Source organism: Glycine max, chromosome 15, assembly GCF_000004515.6.
Source record: "Glycine max cultivar Williams 82 chromosome 15, Glycine_max_v4.0, whole genome shotgun sequence".
NCBI lineage: Eukaryota > Viridiplantae > Streptophyta > Magnoliopsida > Fabales > Fabaceae > Glycine > Glycine max.
The window spans coordinates 19,502,219-19,525,609 of NC_038251.2; the positions used below are offsets into that span (position 1 = coordinate 19,502,219).

The following is a 23,391-nucleotide window of genomic DNA, read 5'->3' on the forward strand; positions in this document are numbered from 1 at the left end:
CTCCTTCTTCGCCAACCTCGAAAATTGGATTCTTCTTCTTCAGCACGGATTCATTTACATACTTGAACAAAGATCTCATCTCACTTCTCAAAGATTCTCACCAGTGATTAGTGATGGCTCAGCCGCTTGTGAAGAAAGATGATGACCGCGACGACGAAGGTGCACTTCCCCTTTCGTAATTTGATATGCTTTCTCTCTCATTCGCCCTTTGCATTTTCATTTCTCTCCGTTGTTGTTGCCATTTCCATTATCGAATCAATCTCTTTTGCTTTCAGATCCGTGTTTCATTTCCATTTCCGAATGCTACAGTAGGGTTCGCCTAGTTAGATTTCTCAATTCTCAACATCCTTGTATTAGATCTTATGTTTCTCCTCTCTGACTTCCCTAACTCTCTTTCTCGTTTTATTCCTTTTCGCTTGTGAATACTTGAATTGATCATTCGCAATGCTGATCGTGGAATAAGTTTCCGGTGATTACTTGATAGTGCTAGATTTTTTAAAATCTTTGTTGTGATTTTCTTTTTTCTTTGGTTCCGAGTCAGGGTAATACCTATTGGTGATATTCTTGAGGTCAAAGCCTTGACGAATTGCTCTAATGATGTTATAAACCTGTCCCTTTCTGTAGGTGGGGAAAATTAGGATTATTGTTAAAAAATATTCATTTTTAATTTTCAAGTGCGATTAATGAAAGACAGGGACACTGGAGAACACAAGGGTTATTCCTTTGTGGCTTTTAAAACAAAAGAGGTAGCACAAAAGGCTATTGAGGAGATACATAGCAAGGAATTTAAGGTATTTACAATGCTTCCTAAAAGTTTCTTCCTTTTGTTTCTCACTTTAATCTTTTTTTTATTGTTGAATAATAATAGGGTTGTCAACGACATGGGTCTTCTACTAAGAAGAACAAAGACTACCAAGAGAAGCTACCCGTTGTTGTGCTTAGGGTAGAGGAAATTATTTACTCTAAAGCCAATTCCGAGGTAACCTTCCTTCTTCTTCGTTTCTTGCTTACTTGCTTGTGTACTCAACTATTTTATTTTATGGTTTGCAAAACAAAAAAGGAAAATAAAAATGACTTGAGGTTATTTTATTTCTTGAGGAGGTGGAAAGAGAAGTATCATGAGCATTAAAAAAAACTTTTTTAGTGTTTAATAAATAATAAATTTGTTTTTTTGGGTAGGCTGAATACATGGACCTTACAACACTTTTGGAGAGAACAAATGATGCTATTGATACAATAGTTTCACGTGATGAGCATACAAAAACTGGAGAGTATTTGCGCCCTTGCATCGAAGATAGTGTTTTACTTTACTCAACTCTTATTATATCAAGTTGCACCATTTCTGTTTAGTTTGTTTCATTTAACCAAAGGAGTAGCAACTTAAGGGAAAAAAATAAAAAAGGTTGCAACTTTTGTTCATTCATATCAAGAATTAACAAATAAAAGGGAGAAAAACTTTTTCACAGTCTTCAATTTTTACGATCTCATGCACTCATTATTTCATGCTAAAAATAGAGTAGGAAAATCTTTTCTTTTCCAGCACCAACAGGTGGAATTGCACTTGGTAAGTAGTATTATAAAAATTAAGTGTAAAAAAATGCTTTCTTTTAACACTTTGTTTGGTATGAATAGAATTAGAAGGAACTTTAAAAGAAAAGTAGAGAAAAAAAAACTTTTCCCTTGTTTGGTTTTCTGATTATAGAGGAAAAAGTGTTTATTTTGTGTGAGTCATGTCTTAAAATGTGTTTCTCCCAATATGGTAGAAAAATAAAAGACTAGCATTTTTAGATTAAATTAAAAGGACTAGTATCATTTATGTAGAGGTGGTAAAATGTGCAGCTCTACACCCCAGTGGTTCAAATGATGCTGACAAAAAAAAAGTGGTTCAAATGATATGAATGAAGGTATGGATCAGAATTCCTTAAGATATTGACGAGAACGTACATATTTCTTCTGTCTATTATATATGTTTCAATATCATCTTACAAACATATTGATTTGTCAAACAAGTTTCAAGTCTTATGATCCATTTCGTCTCTAACCCTATATATTTTCTCGTTGTTTGAACTCTGTTACCGAAATGGTTTTTGGGTGGTGTTCTAGCTAGGTGTGTAAGAAGCCTGGTGAAGAGGGAGCAAGGGATATTTCAGGGATAGAGGAGCCTGTAATAACCAAGGTTCTGATTCCAAGTCTGCTTGATGATTCAAAAGGTGAATCCGGTGCTCCAATAAGTAGTTGTTTTTAGGGATGGAAACCTAAACTCAATGTGCACTATGAGAAGGCGGGGTGCAAAAACGTGGATGATTTTCCTTGTATTCTCTTTTTACCAAGTTTTGGTGTTTGCCCTTTCCATTATGAGAAGCTTGTTCTTGTTTTTTCTTCAGCTTGCAATAAGGTAACTCTTTTATGCTTTTATAGTTCCATAAATATGTTTTATGTTTTGTGTCTCTCTAAGCATTGGGTTTGGGCTGGTATTTGGTGTGTGGAACCAGCATGTTAGCTCTATATGCATTATTTTCTGCAGGCTAAGCTTCTTAAAGTGAAAGTGTTAATTGCTGATAAAGAATATCAGAGTGCTATTGCTGAGTCTGGGTTTCTTCTCAAGGAAGATGAAAATAATTTAGAGGCATTGTAGTTATAAGATCTGTCAATAATATCTTGTCATAAATTTTATTGTAATTATTATTGAAGTTAATAAATTTATCATACACAGTCATTTGTGATTGTGTTAAATTCTTTTAATTACTAGTATCAGTGTATAGTCATTTTTTTATCAAATAAATAAGATATTTGTCTAAAGATATATAGGAAACTAGAATTTGTGATGACATTGATTACTTAAGTATGGATTTAGGAGGAAAACATCAATTTAGTTTTTTTGCACAGTGGGCCTATTTGGTCCTAGGCATTATGAAAAAGGAAATTTAACCCTTGGCCTTAACAATTATCCATGCATTTTGTTCTTGACATTACGAAAAAAGCAATTTAGTCTTTAATTATGGTAATTATTAGTAAATTTGATTCCTAACATCAGGAACCAAATTGACTAATGGTTGTCAAATTCAAGGACCAAGTGATTGAGTTGATATTATATAATGTTAAGAACCAAATTGGATGTAAATTTTAGGGACCTAATTGATTGGTTGCATCAATTTCCGGACAAAATTGATGTCATATTCATCAAAGCAGTTCTTGGTGCTTGCCTTTGATCATCTCAAAAGTGGGAAACTTGTTCCACTATTTGATTTGTTATGTGCTTGTAATCACTGATAATTTTCTTGTTGCTGGAAAGTTCTTCAGGGAATGTACTGTCGGACTCGAAAGTTTGATGAAACAAGCTTGACATTCTCACTGTTGAACAAGTAGCTAAATCAATAAAATCACCAACTACAGGCCTCTGGTTAAATGTTCAAGTAAATGAAAGAGTATTTATTTCTCGTCCTTGTACTGGAATGCATTTTTTGTTTCAAGGCAGGTCCTGAATTTATGCATTTGGGGTCTAACTTTAATCTATGTTGTTTACTTATCATTTTCCTTCTATTTTAAAATACAATGCAGCATGCTTCATTCTTCAAGCAACAGAAATTGAGTGTAGAAAAATTTCTACTATCTCTGTCAACTAAAAGTGTTTCTCTGTTGATGGTGTGTTGTCTGACTTCCCAACTACTGCATCTGCAGCCATAAGTTAGTTTGTTTCCCTTGGGTAGACCTCTAAATATTTCTACACATAAGTGCTTTATAATTATTTTTCAAACTAATGCTACACCTTTAACCCCATCCACCCCCACCCCCCAACTATGTTACCAAGTACAATCTATTAAGATATACTAGTATGAAGTATTCCCTAAATAAAATTTTATGGAATTGATGTTTTTTCATTACAAAATGTAGAGAGAATGCATGCTTTGTACCTTCATTGAGAATTTGGTACTCCCAAAACATAGAGAGAATATTTTTATTCCCAAAACTGAATTTTAAAATGTTTTTTTTTTTCTTTTTATTTTTTTAGTAATTATTTTCCTTTTAACTTTTTTTAAGAACACAAAGAGAATAAAAATAATTAGTAATACATTTATATGTGATATTTAAAAATTATAATTAATTATTATAATTATCAAATATGAACATAATATATAGCTAAATAGCTAGAATAGTTATTGGTAATTACTTGTAATTAATTATGTCCATCCATTGTTTTCAGACATTTTTTTATGTGTTTTTAATTCCTGAAAGTTATACACTCGACTTCATCAATTTAAAAATTATAGGAAGGAAATATTATTTGACCTTTTTCTACACACTTGACTCACATAAATGGTCGTCCCTGTTTGATTTAATTTTTCCCTTTGCTTTGTCACATGTGTTCCCTTTTTTTTGTCATTAGTTACATGTGTTCCTGAAGACCTAAACAACTCAGCTACATTCATAGGTAGTTCCAAACTTCATTTGTGTTCCAAAGCATGTATCTGAAAATAAGTTTTCGGCCAGGTCTTTAATTTTGAACTAAGCATATTTTTTGGAATAAAAATTAAAAAGGGAGGTACACTAAGAAAATAGGGAGGTTTGTATATTAATTGCCTACCTATTTTCTTTCACTTCATTTCAATCAAAGCATGTTCTCAATTCTAATAATCTCATTTCATAACAATGTAAACTTGTAGTTGACCATGTTTCTAACATTTTGCTGAACTGTTAATTGTATATCTAATGTCTCATGCACTTTGGTTTGAAAAGACCTATATTAACTCCTAGGAACTATTTTCTATATTGCAGGGTGTTCTTATTGTAGGCGAGAGGGGTACAGGTAAGACATGTCTAGCATTGGCTATAGTTGCTGAGGCTAATTAAGGTGTTCATTGTTGAAATTAAGGCCCAACAATTGGAGGCTAGGTTGTGGGTTGGACAAAGTGCCTCCAATGTTCGTGAATTGTTTCAGACAACTAGAGATCTGGTTATCTTCTTTAAACCACTTTAATATTTATTTTTTATCTTCTTATCTTTCACTGTTTATATCTCTATAATTGAGTAAAACAAGTTACTAATCACAAGTATAGCTCACAAGATTAAAAAATGTTCTAGATATCTATTAAAATGAACTTCATAATTCATATGGTTCAGTTTCATTTGGCCTTTGTTGTTACTGTGCCTTGATACAATGAAAACAGTCAATTTGTTATGCACTTGTTCTGGTAGTTATATTAGTCAAATACTCAAATTATGTTTATATGTATGTTCATGCCAGCATTCTTGGAACTGGACTAGAATGGCTGGCCAATCACTAACTGGCCCCACTTTGTGGAGGATTTTGACTTGTTTGTTGGTGTACGTGGTACATATATTCATACCAAAAATCAAGGCCATGAAACTTTCATCAATCAACTACTTGTGGAACTTGATGGGTAATATGTAGTTTTTGCTTCTTTTGATTGTCTTAGAATGAAGATATGCTCATATATGTAAGTAATAGCTAACAACTGGTTGTTATTCTATGCAGATTTGAGAAACAAGATGGGGTTGTTTTGATGGCTACTATTAGAAATCTCAAGCAAATTGATGAGGCCTTGCAGAGGCCAGGTCGCATGGATAGAATATTTCATCTTCAAAGACCGACACAAGCTGAGAGAGAAAAAATATTATGTACTTGTCAACAAAAGAAACAATGGATGATCAGTTTATTGATTATGTTGATTGGAAAAAGGTTTATCCTACTTTCTCTTTTTTAAATAGAACACTTTTTTCCCCTAGAAAACAGTGAAAGTTCAACTAGGGGGATGATTCCTATCTAGGAAAGTTGCATTTGACTTTTATCGGTAATTACTTGTTTGTTTTGTTTAAGACGCATGCCTTTTTATTGTTGATTGTGAATATCATGAATTTTGAGTCATTTTTATCATGTTTGAGAATTTTTATGTGTTAGTATTAGATTATATAAATTGTGTAGAAAATTTCACAATTGTAGAAAATTATATAAATGTTTGAAATCCTCTATTGGATTTTGTTATTTCAGTGTATGCATGTGCCTCAATTTTTTTAAAATTTTTAATTTTTTTTAAAAAAAACTCATTCTTAGACTGTTCTTTGAAAAATTGTCTTAAGATGTTTACAATCTAAAATGCTTTTTTGGGAAACCCGTCTTAGAATCCTCAAAATATTTTAATTTTTTTTAAAAAAAAATGCATTCTAACCGTCCTAGAAAATCTATCCTTCTAAGATGGTTTTTAGCTAAGAACCATCATAAAATGATATCCTTCTAAGACGATTTTTAGTTAAGAACCGTCTTAGAATGATACATTTTTGTAAAATGATTTTTATGGAACCGTCATAAAAAGTCGAATGTGTCTTTTGACCAACATAAAAAGCACTTTGTCCAGTATTGCGTGTAAATTAATATGGTATATTTTATTTTATTAAAGTAAAAATGTGAAAAATATTTGATTACAAGTATTTTTTTTTAAAATATAGTAATATATAATCAAAATTATTTTAATGTATGGAGTTAGAATAAAAGATCCATATTAAATATAAATATAGTATTAAATACTAATGTTCTTGTTGATTATAGTTTATTGAAAATTGGTTGATATATTGAGTATTTGATTGTTTTAATGAGACATATTTGACTGCATTAATTGTGTTTGATTGATAACTAATTGATTTATTAAATATATTTAGTTTCAAAATTTATTTAATAAAAGACAAACTACCATTTTTTTAGATTACTTAAATCATATAATTTCTTTTATGATTCTACTTTTGATTTTTTTTCTCCTTTTTTATTATTCAATTTTAATAGATCATTAAATAGATAATTCCCACATGTGTAAATGCAATAAAAACTTACACCACTTGGCAATTACCATTTTGTTTAACCATTAATAAGTTCCAAAGTTTTCAATCAATTCCATTTTGATATTTGTTTTATATGTTTACTAGTTAAAAAAAGGTACTATGTGCCTCAATCTTTATTTTTAAAAAAGAAAAAGAAAAAAAAAGGTAGTTATAGAAAGTAGCTGGTGATAGCAGCTTTTTAGGAAAAACGATAGCAATTACATCTTGAAGGTAAAAGAGATAATTGTTTTTATTAATAGCTATAGATTAGTGGAGAGAGGCACTCCATGCCTCTATTTTAACTAAAAAGAAAAAGAAAAAAATAGAAGTAAAAAAAAAAAACTAAGAACATCAGAGTAGTGGGTAGTTGTTAGGAGAAGTAAGAAATGTAAAGAACGAGAATTGTTGAAACTTGCATATTGGAATATCAATGGGCCAAAATAACCATGAACGACTACAATATTATTGGTTTCTTTCTCTTGACCAAATATGTAACCTTGTCTATGAATATATTCTAATTATTAACGAATCCCTCAAATTTTAGGGGGCATGGGGATCATAATTCTTTTAACTTCTAGAGGTATAATGACAGATTGAGAGGCTTTTAAAATCTAGCAAAAGATAAAATGATCTAATGAAATGTGTACACCAAATAAGGGTATTTCCTTTATTATTAGTATTAAATACAATTTACTAATTGGTGTCAATTTATTTTAAAAGAGATCATTTTTAAAAATGAAACAAAGTACAAATTGATGTTAAACACTTATTGATTTGATTGACATTTATTTTACAAACTACCAAATATGTTTTATTGTCACTTAGGTGAGAGATAATGATTGGTCATGAATTTTACCTATTTATCAAGGTAATTTAAAAGTAAATAAATATCACTCAATAAGATATGATATAAATTTAGAATATAATTTTAATTTATAGATAAAATATAATTTATGTTCATCTATCTTTTCAAACCCGTAATTTTAGTCCCCCGATTTTTTTAATTGAGATATTTCTTCTCTACTTTTAATAAAATCACTATTTTATTCATTGTGGTCAACTTCAAACATTGACTGTCTACTCTATTATGAAGTAGCTGATGTTGTTTTAATTGCTTAATTAATTGCTGATAAACTTAATTTATATAGAAATGAATTAAAAGATCCCATAGTCAACATTTGAAATTAGTAGGACTAAAATCGTAAATTTTTTAAAAGTGAAAATAAAGGGATTACAGTCAAAGATTTTTTTAAAAGGTGAAATATTTCAATTTAAAAACGAAGGGACTACAATGAAAGTTTTTTGAAAAGTGACGAATAAATATCTCAATTAAATAGAAGGTATAAAATAAAAAATTTCAGAAAATAATAAGAAAAATTATATTTTAACCTATATTTAAAAATGTGAATATCATTAACATTTTTATATAATATAATTATTATATATTAATAATCTTAATATATCTCCATGCATTGCACAAATTCTTATACTAGTGTATAAATCAATTATAACATATAAGAATCGTTTAGATTTGAATATTCAGATTTAATTTTATTCTATTTTTTGAATTTTATATAGTAGATATAATAACTGTGTAAATCGATATGTTATATTTTTTTGGTCAAAGTAAAAATGTAAAAAATAAGTATTTTTAAATATAGTAATATATAATCAAAATTATTTTTTTATCATTTTACTTTTGATTTTTTCTCCTTTTTTATTTTTTATTTTAAATTACTTTCTAACAAAATATTATGTATAGAATATTTGACAGAATTTATAAATAATTAACAAATTTACCATGAGTATACATTTGGTTTAATTAAATCACTAAATCTTATAAGAATTTTTATTTTATAAAATACCTTAATTTTAATTTACTATTTTTTTTAAAATTATAATTACAATAATAAATTATCGTGTGATCAAAATAATAAATAAATTATTTTTTATTAGCTATAATATATTTAAAACATTGAAACTATGCAATTAATTGTAAATGTAAAACATAAAAACATACGTCCAAACCAAATGTAATTAAACAACTTCACTTAATTTTTTTTTATCTCAAATCAAGTGTGCAAACAAAAATTAAAATAAAAAATAAAATAAATCAACTTTTTTTTTAATAAAATTCAAAAGGAAGCATGAAAACATTACTAAAGTGAAGGAGATCCTACCTATGATAACGCCGTCAATAATAGTAATTTTCTAAAGCATGTGTAGATCTAAAATATATTTAAATACTTATTGAGATATCTACTAACATATATTTTTTAAAAATAAAATAAAATAAAACATATTAATAATTCAAATAATATAAAAAAATATTCCTATAAATTATAAAATGTGAATTTAATAATTATTCATTTAAAGAGAAATAAACGTAAAATTAACTACTTCTGATCTCCCTTGGATCTTGCCTTCAATGAAATGAAAGGGAATAACCATTGAGTCTGACAATTGGTCCATGATTATTCACACAAGTAAAGACAACAAACAAATATTTATGATTTTTTCTTAGGACCAAATTAATGTGTGGTAAACAATAGCTCTATAGTACCAATTCCTATTAATAAAAACCTCAATAGGACCAAATGAAAAGACATGGTGAGAGGATCTTTCGAGAAAAAAAAAGATATGGTGAGAGGAAAAATATAGATATTCTGAAACGGGACACATACATGGTCCATGGCCTTGAACGATGAACATCATTGACATGTGGTACAGTTTGCACACCCACCACCAAATTTAGGTTACACTTTACAGCTTATGCCTTGTGGACCTTGAGTTCACACACAAACGTGAATTTCACAAGATTAATTTGTTGTAGTTGAAGGTTATGCTTAGGGCAAAGTGGTTGGCAATTAAAACCCTTACTTTTCAATTTTCATCAACCAAAAAAGATCATAATTCACTTTTCAAATCTATATCTCATTATTGAGTTTGAGAAACTCAAATATTTGTGACGACAATTTGTTTTCATGTGAACATCATCGCTTCATTACACCTACACCAGGAACATGCTTCTCGTATATATTAGAAATTAAGGTGAATTAAGATTGAAATGAAACTGGGGCATGGGGTGCTAAAAATTTAGGTGTCCACTACTAGAATATATAGATTTAACATCGCACGATTAACATTGGCTTTTCAAAAAATCGATATTAAGAAAAGCACGGCGCCATTTTGGTAAATAAGTCGAGTTAGTTAACATCGGTTATTAAAAAAAAAACCGATGTTGCTCTGTTCATAAATTAAAACACAAATTCATTTTCACCCCCGCACACTCAAAACCTTTTCTCCTTTCTCCTTCCTCCTGACCCTATGACTGTTGGAAACTGCACTGCTGAAGCTACCACTGTCGCTGAAGCTGCAACTACCACAAACGAGTTCGTCTCTACCGTGATTGAGGTACGTCACTGAAACCACATTGTGTGCATAAGGAATATGGTTTCCATTCACTCTCAGTCATGGCCATAAGCCCCCCTCGTCGATTTAGAGCACAACACGCAATAAGCCCCCCTCATCGATGAGTTGAGTGTTGTGACCCTAGAAGAACAAACATAAAATCTCATACCCACAGGTAGCAGGTACCCGTGAAGCCGTCATTAACTTTTCATTCTGGCATGGATTTTATCTGCAGGTGTGAATTCTTTTTTGTTATCCCTATACATGATAATGGTCAAGTATTCCTCTTTAGTCCTTTAAAAGTGAAAATACTATAATATAGTAGATGTATCTTGACACTCTTTGAATCCCTCAGATATATAAAATAAAAAAATAGTAGATGTATCCTAGTTTGGTTTCTCTCTCACACCCACATTAAGGAAATATAAGATTAGTGAGTCAATAAAGTTTGAATGTATGCATATGTAATATTTTGTTGTCTTGTCCCTTAAATTTATACGAATGAAATGGATCCTAATTGTCTTATTCTTTCTGGTTTGTAAACTTTATTTAGGTTTGTGGTTGCATTCAGAGAGGAATTCTATAAGTTGTACTTGCTTACTTTGGGTGACATCAAGGAAAGGGTAAGATTTAAGCTAGGACTGTCTACTCTGAGGATTATTTCACTTTTTATGCAATGAACCTCACAGTGACTTTACAAAATCCAGTTAACTAACATTAGTTAATGGAGTCCGTGGCATCAATTGATTGATGTGGCTGAACCTACTCAATCCAGTAAGTGGGATATAGTAGAACAAATAATATTTTGTTGTCTTGCCCCTTAAAAGGAAAAGGTAAGATTTAAGCTAGGATTGCCTACTCTAAGCATTATTTCACTTTTTTATGCAATTAACCTCACAGTTACTTTGAGTTGACTCTATTATTTTTGTGCAACTCAACAGCATGGTCTGCAAAATCTTTCCCAAAACTAGGTGTCTAAATATTCTGTATTTATAGGCATGAGGAGAGGAGTTGCAACAATATTATTCAATTGTTATAAGTGCACATCAAATGAAAATAATTATTTTGAATATTCTATATTTTTGTGCAATCTGTGCAGGGTCCTCAAAAGGTGAAAGTTGGCTCTTCAGACAAGATAGTAACTGCAAAAAATATCATCATTGCTACTGGTTCTGTTCCTTTTGTTCGTAAGGGCATTGAAATTGGTGGCACATATCAATCCATCCAAAAGGTTAATGTATCAATTAACATCGACATCGATTTTTGTACAAAAATCGATGCTAATGTATAAGTTAACATCGGTTTTTGTAGAAAACCGATGTTAACGTTGCTAGTATGAACATTGATACCTTTTATTGTGTAATTCTTATTATATAACATCGGTTATTTAAATAACCGATGTTATCATTTTTACGTTAACATCGATTTTCAAAAACCGATGTTAACGTTAATACTTTCAACATCGGTTAATAACCGATGTTGAAAGTCATAAATAATCGATGCAAAAAACATATTTTCTAGTAGTGGTTGGATATAATACGTGTGACTCTTATTGACGTGACATCATTTTTATTGATGACCTTTTGTGTGCATGATTTTTTGGGACACTGAAAAGAAAATTGTTGTTGTTGACTAACTATTAAATGTATTTTTGTATCACAAGATAAATTTGATATTTTAGACGCGTCTAATCAAAGGACGAAGAAGAAAATCTTTCAAACCGTAGGAGAGCGATGAAAGTAATTTAAGTCAAATTTGACCTCTAAATGGGCTCTGGCTCAAGGCAAGGAGGATGACGATCAGAAAGTCTGAGAAGTATAGTATTAGGAACGAAGAGTGGAACCAATTTTGTCAAACCCATAGAAACCCTTCATGAGAGGTTAGTTGACTTCAATTTTTTTATGAAATTCACATTTATGCATTATTTTCAAGAACATTTTGTTGACATAATGTATAATTCTCACAAGACGTTATAAAGAAGGCACAGGCCATCCAAAATCATGTGTTGTCTCATGGGGGTTATGATTTTCTAGAACAAAAGTCAATGGAGGAAAAACAAAAGAAACAATTGGAGCAAGTAGCCTAATCTGGGAGCACTGAAACAATCCTTGATCCTGCATCTCCCATTAGACAACACGTGAAGTGGAGGATGACTCACACAAAAAACTCTGGTCAAATGACATTTGAGGTAGCACACGAAATTGCATATAAAATTATAAGTTATTTTTTATTTAAATGGTCATTTTTTTATAATAACAACAATAGTTCATAAACTCATGCAATATTTTGCTGACTGCAAGATTCCCAGGAAGAGCAGTCTGCACAGGGAAACTTTATTGCCTATGAATGTCAGGATGTATTGATTGCTTCCATTGGGCGATTAGAGCAGTCTAGGCGTGTCCGTGCTGATAGAGACGGTGTAACGATCAAGCAATACTTTGGACCAGCTTCAACAAGCTCTTGCACTTCTACATCGATTAGCCAGAAGAGTTGCATTGAATAAAATAAAAATCTTAAGGAGGGATGACACAGAATATCAGGGACGAGCTGGAGTAGTCAATCCCTGAAAAAGTGACGAGACAACTAATATTGTCTTTCAGCCAGATGCAATCCCAGGGACTCGTACCTTCTCCTGAGCCTGAGGTTGCTCATTTTACTGTACCTGTCAGCACAAAGGGAAGTTGTGTCGATCCCTCAGGGCAGGACCTAGACACAGGTGCACCAGACAGACATGGGTTGTATGTTGATGACAGTCATCCGTGCCTAGTTGCCCTTGGAAGAGTTTATGAAAGGTCCACAATCGTGCACAACCGTCCCTTTGGGCAATGATCAGGTGAAGGTAGGTGTTGAGGGAGTTCGAGATGGTGATGCTCGCGTCCCTATATCCACTGAAGTGGTTCAGTTAGTGGGGCAAACCCTTAACACCTTCCTTGCTTGGACAACACATCTTGTACAACATTTTTCAGAAAAGGTATTTACTTTTTGGTGTGTTTATTATTATCAAAAAAGGATAAACAAGGATTATCATTAATAAAGTGTTAATTGTCATTGACTTGTGTTTATTAACTGTGTAGGATAAACTGGGATCAGAGGGACCGTCAAAACCTATAGAACATGGTGCATAATTTACTTTATTTTAACAATAATAGGCATATGAATGAGTTAAGTCTGTGATCGGGGATTCCTTGAGCCACAGTCCATACAGAGATCAGGGCAATCACAATTTGAATCTAAGGATCATATTAAGAAATGGATGCATGATTCATAGAGAGATATCTACCTAGGAGCCTACTTGAATGGGTAAGTAAAACCAAACAAATCAATTTAAATGATGTATACACTATAATAACTTATTGTTCTTCAATGCAATGAACATTGGAAACTAGTCGTTATATGGCCTAAGGACAATGTTATCGTCTAGTTTTGTTCCTTGCACAATAAGCCCAACAACTACTTGAAAGGAATTATTAATAGGTCAGTTGTAATTTGTAAGGCATTTACTTTATCATTAGTATTTGACATCAATATTTTAATTGTACAATATGCATGCATGTTTCTCTTAACCTTCGTCTTACTCTCATTGAGTTCGGATTCCCTCCTCCCATTATGGCTCTTATTATGAATTGCATTACAACTTATTACTTGTCTTTAAAGTGGAATGGTGAAAAACTTGATAGCTTTGCTCCTAATAGAGGTCTTAGACAAGGTGATCCCATGTCACCTTATCTTTTTGTTCTTTGTATGGAAAAGCTGGCTTTACTTATTCAGGAGAAAGTTATTGAAGGCAAATGGCTTCCTATCAAGGTATCCAAAGATGGTTCTATGGTGTCTCGCTTGTTTTTTGCTGATGGCGGTCTTCTCTTTGCTCATGCCAAGTCTAGTGAAGTTCATATCATCAAGGAAAGCTCAAAGTTAATATTCAGAAAAGCAAATTCAATGTGTCCTCCAATATGCATTGGAACAAAATTGATAAGTTTCACTCCATCATGGGCATTCCTCACACCTACAATTTTGGGAAATATTTAGGGTTTCCATTATTGAAGGGAAGGGTCACCAATGCCAACTTTTCTCATTTTTGGATAGGGTGAATTACAAGCTTGTTGGTTGGAAGAGTAAGTTATTGAGTAAAGCATGGAGGATTACACTTGGGAAATCTATTTTAACCTCCTTGCCTATCTATAACATGCTAAATCTTTGGCTCCTGAAGGAGTTTGTGATAATAATGACAAATTGATGAGAGGCTTTGTTTGGAACAAACCTTCAACTCATTGGGTGAATTGGGAGAGTACTATTACTCAACATAAGTCTTGTGTTGGCCTTAGCATTCGTAGAGCTAGGGAAACTAACATTGCTCTTCTTAGGAAACATGTTTGTGACTTGTTGCATCATCATAATAAATTTTATGTGCAGATTCTTCCAGCTATGTATTTGAAGGGAGTCTCTATTCTTAATGTGGAACCCAAGGATGAGGCATCCTATACTTGGCAATCTATCATGAAGGTTGTGCATGACTTGAAAGCTGGTTTCAAATTCAGAATTGGTAGAGGTCACATCTCTCTTTGGTATGATACTTGAGTTGATGAAGTTCCACTGTGTACCCAGGAGGATTATGTTAACATTATGGATACCCATTTGATAGTGGAGGACATTTATGATAATGGAATTTGGCGCTGGAATAGATTGGCAACTATAATTCCTAATGAGTTGCATAATCAGATAGAGAGCTTCACCATTTATTCTTTGGAGGATGATCTTATTATCTGGGGTGAGAATTCTTCTAGGAATTATTCATCCAAATCTTCTTAATGGTGGCTTATTGAAGAGTATCCCACTAATATTGCCCACGATAGAGGTTGGCCTTGGGTTTGGAATGCTAAAATTCCAGAAAACATTAAACACTTCTTTTGTCTATTGGTTCATGAGAATCTCCCAACAAATAGATTTAGATTTAACCATCATATTATGTATGATTTGTCCTTTAATAGGTGTTGTTTGGCTGAGGAATCTTCTTTGCATGTTGTTTGTGATTGTAGCATGGTGAAAACTGTTTGGCTTGTGTTATTTCATGAACTTCCTAGAAATTTCTTCAAGATGGATGTCAATGATTAGGTGTACTTCATTATCTCTTCCCCTCAAAATCAACACTGGATGATTTCTTGTTGGTTTGTTTAGCTCGCGAGGAATGCTTAAGTTTTCTGAGATAAAGTGTGGCATGCGTGGTTGATAGTTAACAAGATCAAGACCCTATTGAAGCTAGTTCATAATAGTTATCCTCGTCCTTCTACAGTTGCTTCTCTTTGTTTGATTAGTCGGTGTCCTCCTCATGATCATTGGTTCAAGCTCAATACGGATGTAGTAGCCTTTACAATCCAAGAGCTGTTGGTATTGGTGGATTGATTCGAAATAGCCTGGGCAATTTCATCATGGGGTTTTCGCGCTACTGTGGTCATAGTACAAGTCTTCATGCTGAACTTCTTGCAATTTCTCAAAAGTTTGCATTGTAGAAGCAAAGCTTCATGATGAATCAAGATTGATTCAAAGATGTTTTGATGATAACAAAGGTGATGACAAAAAGCTCAAAGGTCACTTCATGATAATCAAAGAATGAGTTCAAGATGTTTAAGATGATCAAGATGTACAAGATAATCAAGATTGAATCAAGAACACTTAAAGGGTCAAGAAGAAATTTGACTTCAAGAATCAAGATTCAAGGTTCAAGCTTCCAAGAATCAAGATCAAGATTCAAGACTCAAGATTCAAGAATCAAGAGAAGACATAATCAAGATAAGTATGAAAAGGTTTTTTCAAAAACTGAGTAGCACATGGATTTTTCTCAAAACATGTTTACCAAAGAGTTTTTACTCTCTGGTAATCGATTACCAGATTATTGTAATCGATTACTAGTAGCAAAATGGATTTGAAAAAATTTTCAAATGAATTTACAACGTTTTAATTGATTTCAAAAGGTTGTAATCGATTACAATGTTTTGGTAACCGATTACCAGTGCCTTTGAACGTTGAAATTCAAATTCAAATGTGAAGAGTCACATCCTTTCACATAAAAGCTTTGTGTAATCGATTACACTGATTTGGTAATCGATTATCAGTGATTGTTTCTGAATAAATCAAAAGATGTAACTCTTTAACTGGTTTTTGACTTTTTCAAAATGGTTTTAAGTTTTTCTAAAAGTCATAACTCTTCTAAATGGTTTTCTTGACCAGACATGAAGAGTCTATAAAAGCAAGGCTTTGTTTTGCATTTTTAAAATCTATCCAAATTCAATCTATCTTTTATATCAATCCAATACAATCCTTTACAAGCCTTGAATCTCTTTGAACTTCTTCTTCTTCTTTGTGCCAAAAGCTTTCCAAAGTTTTCTGGTTTTCTAAACCTTGAAAATTTGTGCTATTCATTCTTTTCATCTCTTCTCCCTTTGCCAAAAAGAATTCGCCAAGGACTAACCGCCTAAATTCTTTTTGTGTCTCTCTTCTCCCTTTTCCAAAAGAACAAAGGACTAACCGCCTGAATTCTTTTGTGTCTCCAATCTCCCTTGTTAAAGAATTCAAAACGAAACAGTCTGAGAATTCTTTTGATTTTTCCCTTTCCCTTATACAAAAGATTTCAACGGACTAACCACCTGAGAATTCTTTTGTATCCCCATTCACAAAGTATCAAAGGTTTAACCGCCTGAGATCTTTGTCTTAACACATTGGAGGGTACATCCTTTGTGGTACAAGTAGAGGGTACATCTACTTGGGTTTGACTGAGAACAAGAGAGGGTACATCTCTTGTGGATCAGTTCTAGTGGAGGGTACATTCACTAGGGTTTCAAAGAGAACAAGGGAGGGTACATCCCTTGTGGATCTTTGCTTGTAAAAGGATTTTTACAATGTTGGAAAAGAAATCTCAAGGACCGCAGGTCGCTTGGGGACTGGGTGTAGGCACGGGTTGTTGCCGAACTAGTATAAAAACTCTTGTGTGTTTGTCTCCTTCTTCCCTACTCTTTTACTTTCCGCTGTGCATTTTAATTTCTGCTTTTACTTTTGGTTAAGTTTCTCTTCTACTCCTTATTCTCTTAACAACATAGTAAAAGCCTTAGAAGAGTAAATTTTTAATTAGTAAAGGTTTAGGAATAATTAATTCAACCCCCCTTCTTAATTATTCTAAAGCCACTTGATCCAACATGCATTTGGCTTGGGATCATGGTATTTTAACATCATATGCGAATTTGATTCCCAACTCGTGGTGGATTTGATTTCAGCTAAAATCGACTCTTTTCACATTTATGCTCCTTTGCTGAATCAGATCGAGATCTTAATCTCAAGAAATTGGAGTTTCTCCATGTTTGTGCTCACATTTTGGCTAGGAGAGGATCTTCTTCCTTAGATAGATTAGTGATTTTAGAGAAGTGCCCATCCTTCCTAAATCAGGCTATCTTGTCAGATGCAAGTGGGACTATTCATATGCGTTCTTAGTTCATTTTGTCTTTAATTTTTGAATGATAAAATAAAAAATACAACATAAGTTGTAAAAGATGTAGTATATCAAATGTACTCCATCTGATCCTTATCATAAAAAGAGTTAATGTTGTTGATTTTAAAAAAATGTTACTAATGCACCAATTTTATCTTTATTAATAATCATTAACTTATTAGTGGTAATGAGAAAATATTAAAATCCTTCGTTTGATGGCCATGATAGGAGGGAATATGATAGGATTAACTTGTTAGTGGTAATGAGATAACTATCATGTCTCGTTATAATCCATTGTTTGTTGCATCAATAGAATATGATAGAGTTATCTTGTCACTTATCCTATCATATATCTCTAATGTATTTTTTTATCTAGAGCTGAGTTACAAAGAACATGATAGGATAAGAGTTCTTCCTTTCTCTATATATGTGGATATCTTTTTTAAGCTTCTAGAATCTATTTCTTAGTCACACATGCGCACACAATTATGGATCCACTCATTAGGGTGTGAGAGTAATTGTCCCGTAAGATTTGTTTTATTTGTATCTATGTATGTAATAATATTTTTTTGCCTTGGTCCCATCAAAAAATAGGTATATAAGAATTTTCTAATTTACTTTTTAGGTTTAATTTGGTGATCTTATTTCTAAAAGGTTCACTTTAATATTTTTCATTAAAGTTGATCCCATTTTTCTTCCATCATCTTCCAATGTTTTGGATTTTTTTTGTCATGATGTCATTATTTTGTAAAAATTTATGATATTTTTATTTTATAAAAATATTATAAACTATTTATTCTCTCCACACACAAAAAATTATACATCCACCACTATATATACACATAAAAATATGTTAAACATAATATGCAGTAAGATTTTAATTTATAGTAATATATATATATATATATATATATATATATATATATATACACATTGATTATAGTTTGTTAAAATTTTGTTGATTTATTGAGTATTTGATTGTTTTAATGAGACATATTTGACTGCATTAATTGCGTTTGATTGATAACTAATTGATTTATTAAATATATTTAGTAACAAAATTTATTTAATAAAAGAAAAACTACCATTTTTTCAGGTTAATTAAATCATATAATTTTTTTTATCATTCAACTTTTGATTTTTTTTTCTCCTTTTTTATTATACAATTTTAACAGATCATTAGATAGATAATTCTCACATGTGTAAATGCAATAGAAACTTACACCACTCTCATTTACCCGTTTGTATAACAATTAATAAGTTCTAAAGTTTTCAATCAATTCCATTTTGATATTTGTTTATATGTTTACTAGTTGAAAAAAAGGCACTATGTGCCTCTATCTTTATTTTTAAAAAATAAAAAAAATAGTTAAAGAAAGTAGTGATAGTAGTTTTTTAGGTAAAGACGACAACAGTTACATCTTGAAGGTTCAGAAAGAAAATAAAAACAATTATATATATTAAAGGATAATTTAAGAATAAGAAATGTGTACACCAAAAGAGATAATTGTCTTTATTAATAGTTATAGATTAGTGGAAAGAGGCACTCCATGCCTCTACCTATTTAAACTAAAAACAAAAAAGAAAAAGAAACACTACTAAAAAAATCACTTTTTACGTCGCGTGTTCTACGACAGTTATTTAGAGAACCGATTTAATAAGTGGTGCGGTGGCATTTTTGTAATTATTATACAAAAATTGCATTTTACGATGCATATTCTAAGACGGTTATTAAAAACCGCCTTAGAATGTTATATGTAATAAAATTTACGACGGGTTTTAGTTAAAGAGCGTCGTAATTGGGGAAAAAAACAAAAGCGCGAATAGCCTCTGAACCTCCCACCTTGCATTGAAGCAGCTAGCTAGCCTCGTCGTTGCTGTTACAATTGAACCCTAGCCCCTCATCGTTACAATTTGAACCCTAGCCACTCTTCGTCGTAATTGAGTGAAGACTTAGACATTTCAAACCTCATACCCCCTCTTTGTTACAATTTGAACCCTAGCCCCTCTTCGTCGTAATTGAGTGAACACTTAGATATTTGAAACCTCGTAGCCCCACTTCGTTGTTATTCCATTCAACCCGACGACGTGGATGACTCTTCCTGGGTCGAAGTTCATTTGAATCAAGGAGTGGCAGTTCGTGAAGAGCAGGGCTTTGTCCATGGTATGTTAGTCACTTACTTACTTAGGTAGGTTAAGCTGCGTGTAGTGTTGAAGAGATGTCGCGGGTACGATTTAAGCTTGTTTTAGTGCTGATGTATGGATCATTGCAAGGAAGACGCATGTAATCAATGAGTTCTTTGTGACTAAAAATTGCTACATTGTTGACTTGGCTGCAAATGGGCCAGTGGCTATTTCTTAATTTTGACTGCTTGATGTGTTGTTAAGGTTTGGAATGTTTGAAACATATATGTAATAAAAATATCAATATTTAAAAACATTAAAGTAGGGTTTCAATTGAAAGAAAAAAGGAATGTACAAAATTGGATTAGATGTATAGTTCATAAGGGAAATTTGATGTTATCTTTTAAGAACTAGACCTTGGAACAACCTAAGTTGGTATGAAACCCATTCAATATAGGTTTTGGATGCACCTTCTGCTTAAATTTCATTGTCTCTTCCTTCGCAGGGTTTCACCCAGCACTGAAGCTTCCTTCGCAGGGTTTCACCCAGCACTGAAGCTAGTGTGGGTCCTTTGTCATGGATTGGCATCTGTGAAACTAATTCAGCATTTCCTTAGAACTTTTCCCTTATGTGCTTTCATTGGTAATTCTATTTTATACTTGTGGTCTTAGTCACCTATTATTCTTGGTGTTTGGGATTTACTTTTGTCACAACTGATATGGGATTAAAAGTTTCATAAAAAAGAGGAAGAAATGCTTGGAATTGATATGTTTTTATAGTTCATGGATTCCTTCACTTAACTATGGAAGATGAATGCACTTTCTATTTTGCTTAATCTGATCATCTTGACCAGTCATATCAATTGAAATTGGTTCATCTGCTCTTTTAATAATCCTATTTTTGCCTCTGATACCAGGCAAAACATTTTTGGTGACTTTCGGTATTGTTCTCTATTTTGGTGACATGTTGTTGCTTACTATTAAAAAGGTTAGTGCTTCTTAACATGATATTGTTCCCAGATGACCTACGTATATGTATATATGTGCATAATAATTAGTGATTAAACTGTTTGAACAGCTACATGGACTATTGATGTCATTAGAGTTAGTTAATGTAGAATATGAAATAAGTAAAAGTGAGATAAGCATTATAATTCAGGTATTTGTCCATAAGTTACGAATTTATTATTAATGGTATAGCTGGATCAATTAAAGTCGTCTACTTCTATTATTGTAGGGGCTTGTGCTTGGTCTTCTGCTATATCCAATAGCTTTGAAATATATTCTCCAAATATGCGAGTGGTTTATAAATACAGCTTCTACTGAAGCAAAAAGATATTGTGAGATTGGGAGATCTCTTATGTTTGTTGCTTCCCTTGGAATTGTCCTAATTTTGATTGTACCATCATGGATGAAGTTCGTGCATGAGTTTCGAATGCATCCTTTTTTCTGGTATCTCATCAATATCAAATATAGGTGGATTATTTTGTTTGCTGCCTGCTACTAATGTTTTCATATGTGATATGGTATAACATGGAAGTGATAATAATAGGACACTTGAAAAGTAGTTTTGTTAATGCTATAAATTAAGTAGGATATAGTTTGTTATGTTGGCTGCTGTGATCCATGCTTACCTGTTAGGTGATAAGGCAATCTAAGTTGCTATTTCCACTAGATACTGTGGAATGAAGAATGTTGTGATAGTATTTGATTCCACTGCATCCACACTCATTTGCAGAGTTAAGCTTAAGCACATATATTTTAACCTTATATTGACTATGGTTTTTATTTTTATATGAATGTGCTCATCTTAAAAAATCTGAACATAATTCTCCAAAAAATTTGGTTTGATATAAAAGTAGCATAAATTTATGCTCTCCTATATAATGAATCCACATCAGATTGTATGGAGAGAAATTAGTGATAGTGTAAATAAAATGAATCTAATTCAACTAGATTCCAGGCACTTCAGAAGTTGAGGCTTGTTAAAATACAATTATGACTATGATGGTAGTTTCAGGTTCAAATTATTTTGTGTCAAACAACTGTTCTTCACTTTATTATGATACCTGCTATTTTGTTAGATCACTATATTTTCACTTTTGAAGCATTTCATTGCAGGGTGCTTTCCTTTGTTTTCTCGTAGCCATCCAAAAGATTGACTTTATGTATCTATTGGGGTGATGTCATATTTTAAAAAGGTTGTTGTGTGAGTGTGTGTTCATTGTTTATCACTTATGTCAATAGTGCAGAAGGAAGCAAAATTTGAATTCAGATACTTAAAATTTGAAGAACTTCTATGAAAGAACATCCCATCATTTAGAGTTTTTAGAGTATTTATTTGGGTGGGTCCCATGAGATTTATGTGCAATTGTCCCTATTTTGATAACAGAAAAAAGGGGAAAGAGGAATATGTAATTAGGATACATTCTGCAAGAAAATTTTTTCTTAAAATGTCATGAACATTAGTGTTTTGGATTTCATGAAAATTTGTTGCGTCATTTATAAATTATGACTAAATGTGACTTAAGAATTGCAACAAAAGATAGATAGACATTTCCTGATTGCTTTTATATTAACATTGTTTGACAATTGACCTAGGTATGGAGAATCTGGCCTTTGGGACACCCAATAAATCAATTTATGAAATTATTCACTTTTTTTCTTTTCTTTTTTATTCCATGTCTCCCTAATTATGTTATATTTTCTAGTGCATGTTTGCTTCTATGTTTAACAAAATTGGATATGCCTCCTGGCTAAAGCAAAAAATAGTTAGTTGCTTATGCATTTACCCTTGTTAGATGCACACATTGAATGTGCAAACAAACACGTGCTTAACTTAACGTTTAATTATGATAGTTACGTAGGTCAGTGAAGCCAAATGCAAGCAAACATTCCTATTTATGTAATGCAAATGCTTGTTTTTCCTCCCTATATGTAAGCATTCCAGATGATATGCACTAATTGGAAGATTCATGGCTACATGATAGTGGCCATCAGCTTGATGCAACTCATAAAATTGAATGCAGGACACTTACGTCTCTTCATTTGACTTGTTCATTCCTTTTGTATAGTAATTTTTTTTGGCACTTGGTTCTAAGCTTCAGTTTTATGTGTTATGATTTTGAAAATTTTCATTCCTTTTTTATCTGGTGTTTTATTTTTTTAACCTACCATATCCTTGTTTTTTAGTTCATGCAGGTTACATGATCTCCAGCTTGAAGCAGTTGGAGTTACTGAAATATATATTTTAATGATTTTGTATTTTAAGAAAAACCTTTAGCCTGGATATGTCTCTTATGGGTTTATAATTGTGGAGAAATGGTTTTTCATTCCAAATATATAAGAACATGGAGGAGACACGAGAAAATGCAGGGTAGGTAGAGCAAGGGCCATCTAATGTGTTGTGGTGGCCTTCAGATTTTGTTGAAAAATTTGGACCTGTTTCTTTGGGTTCTTAGGATGAGACCTTAACTAATAAGGAGTCTCCTCGACATTTTGAAAAAGATGTTTTGTCTTCTCAGAAAGCATCACAAACACTCTAGCGCCCTGGAG

At 32.0% G+C, this 23,391-nt stretch overlaps 2 long non-coding RNA genes across 3 annotated transcripts; both read left to right on the forward strand.

The window, feature by feature from the left end:
- Positions 1 to 4,640: 4,640 nt before the first annotated feature.
- On the forward strand, positions 4,641 to 5,830 carry LOC102663009 (uncharacterized). Its single transcript, XR_418424.4, has 3 exons — positions 4,641 to 4,951; positions 5,243 to 5,399; positions 5,495 to 5,830. It is a non-coding gene; the product is annotated as an uncharacterized lncRNA (long non-coding RNA).
- A 4,079-nt stretch (positions 5,831 to 9,909) lies between these two features.
- On the forward strand, positions 9,910 to 13,862 carry LOC121173583 (uncharacterized). Of its 2 annotated transcripts, none has more exons than XR_005888670.1 (6): positions 9,910 to 10,474; positions 10,793 to 10,862; positions 11,339 to 12,118; positions 12,207 to 12,427; positions 12,540 to 13,210; positions 13,314 to 13,862. It is a non-coding gene; the product is annotated as an uncharacterized lncRNA (long non-coding RNA). The 2 variants fall into 2 exon arrangements; XR_005888671.1 differs by having other exon boundaries at positions 12,273 to 12,427.
- The last annotated feature ends 9,529 nt before the right edge of the window (positions 13,863 to 23,391 follow it).